Genomic DNA, 2500 nt, shown 5'->3' with positions numbered 1-2500 from the left:
AAATGGTGTTGGGGTAATCCTGAAGGAAGATGATGTCAAGAGGGTATTGGAGGTGAGGAGAGTGTCTGACCGAGTGATGAGTGTGAAGTGGGAAATTGAAGGGGTGATGATGAATTTCATCAGTGCATATGCCCCACATATGGGGTGTGAGATGGAGTATAAAGAAAATTTCTGGAGTGAGTTGGATGAAGTGGTGGAGAGTGTATCCAAGGATGAAAGAGTGGTGAATGTAGCAGATTTCAATGGGCATGTTTGGGAAGGGAATAAAGAGGATGAGGAGGTGATGGGTAGGTACCGTCTCAACAAGAGAAATGTGGAAGGGCAAATGGTGGTAGAGTTTGCATAAAGAATGCAAATGGAAGTGGTAAATACGTATTCCAAGAAGAAGGAGGAACACAGGGTGACATACAAGAGTGGAGGAAAGTGCACACAGGTGGATTACATCTCAAGCAGCAGATGCAACCTGAAAGAGATTAGTGACTGTAAGGTGGTGGCAGGGGAGAGTGTTGCTCGACAGCATCGATTAGTGGTCTGTTGGATAACTTTAGAGGTGAGGTTGAGGAAGAGAGTGAGGGCTGAACCAAGGACCAGATGGTGGAAGCTGAAGGAGGAAGATTGTTGCGTGAAATTTAGCGTGGAGGTGAGACAGGCGTTGGATGGTGGTAAAGATGGGTGGGATGATTGGGCAACTACAGCAGAAGTGGTGAGGGAGATAGCTGGGAAGGTACTTGGTGTGACATCTGGACAGAGGAAGGAAGGTAAGGAGACTTGGTGGTGGAACGAGGAAGTACAGGAAAGTATAAGGAAGAAGGGGTTGGCGAAAAGGAAGTGGGATAGTCAGAGAGATGAAGAAAGTAGGCAGGAGTGCAAGGAGTGGCGGCGAAAGGCAAAAAGAGAGGTGGCAAAGGCCAAGGAAAAGGCATATGACGAGCTGCATGAGAAGTTGGATACAAAAGAAGGGGAAAAGGATTTATACCGTTTGGCAAGACAGAGGGACCGAGCTGGGAAGGATGTGCTGCAGGTTAGGGTGATAAAGGACGCAAATGGGAATGTGCTGACGAGCGAGGCGAGTGTGTTGAGAAGGTGGATGGAGTACTTTGAGGAGCTGATGAATGAAGAAAATGAGAGAGAGAAGGTTGGAAGAGGTGGAGATAGTGAATCTGGAAGTGGGGTGGATCAGGAAGGATGAAGTGAGGACTGCTCTGAAGAAGATGAAAAGTGGAAAGGCGGTTGGCCCAGATGGTATACCAGTGGAGGCATGGAAGTGCTTTGGAGAGATGGCAGTGGGGTTGTTAACCAGATTGTTTCATAAGGTCTTGGAAAGTGAGAGGATGCTGGAGGAGTGGAGATCAAGTGTACTGGTTCCGATTTTCAAGAATATTAGGGTGATGTGCAGAGCTGTGGAAATTACAGAGGGATAAAGTTGTTAAGCCTCACCATGAAGGTGTGGGAAAGAGTCGTGGAAGCGAGGTTGAGAGGAGAGGTGATGATCTGTGAGCAGCAATATGGGTTTATGCCAGGAAAGAGCACCACTGATGCAATGTTTGCTTTGAGAATGTTGATGGAGAAGTATAGGGAAGGCCAGAAGGAGTTACATTGTGTGTTTGTGGATTGAGAGAAAGCTTATGAGAGGATGCCAAGAGAGGAGTTGTGGCATTGTATGAGGAAGTCGGGAGTGGTGGAGAAGTATGTGAGGATCGTGCAGGACATGTCTGAGAAAAGTGTGACAGCGTGAGGTGTGCGGTGGGATTGACGGACCGGTTTAATGTAAAAGTGGGATTGTACCAAGGATCGACTCTGAGCCCTTTCCTGTTTGCAATGATGATGGACAGGTTGACGGACGAGATCAGACTGGAGTCTTCATGGACTACGATGTTTACAGATGACATCATGATCTGTCGGGAGAGTAGGGAGCAGGCTGAGGTGAGCCTCGAGAGGTGAAGGTACACACTGGACAGAAGGGGAATGATAGTCGGAGTAAGACAGAGTCCATGTGCGTAAATGAGAGGGAGGGTGGTGGTATGGTGCGGTTGCAAGGAGTTGAGGTGGGGAAGGTGGATGGGTTTAAATGCTTGGGATCAACTGTCCAAAGTGAAGGAGAGTGTGGGAGAGAAGTGAAAAAGATAGTGCAGGCAGGATGGAGTGGGTGAAGAGTTGCACGAGTGATTTGTGACAGAACGGAAGCTGCAAGAGTGAAAGGGAAAGTATATAAGACGGTAGTGAGACCAGCTATGTTGAATGGTTTGGAGGCGGTGGCACAAACAAAAAGACAGGAAGCTGAGCTGGAGGCGGCAGAGTTAAAGATGCTGCGATTCTCGTTGGGAGTGACGAGTATGGGCAGGATAAGGAATGAGTATATTAGAGGGACAGCGCAGGTAGGACGGTTTGGAGACAAAGTGAGAGAGGCGAGATTGAGATGGTTTGGACATGTGCACATGAGGGAAGCGGAGTATATCGGGAGAAGGATGCTGAGGATTGAGCCGCCAGGCAGGAGGAGAAG

This window comes from Eptatretus burgeri, chromosome 10 (assembly GCF_056783735.1).
Source record: "Eptatretus burgeri isolate ZD-2024b chromosome 10, Ebu_testis_v1, whole genome shotgun sequence".
Taxonomy (NCBI): Eukaryota; Metazoa; Chordata; class Myxini; order Myxiniformes; family Myxinidae; genus Eptatretus; species Eptatretus burgeri.
This window is presented reverse-complemented; position numbering follows the sequence as displayed.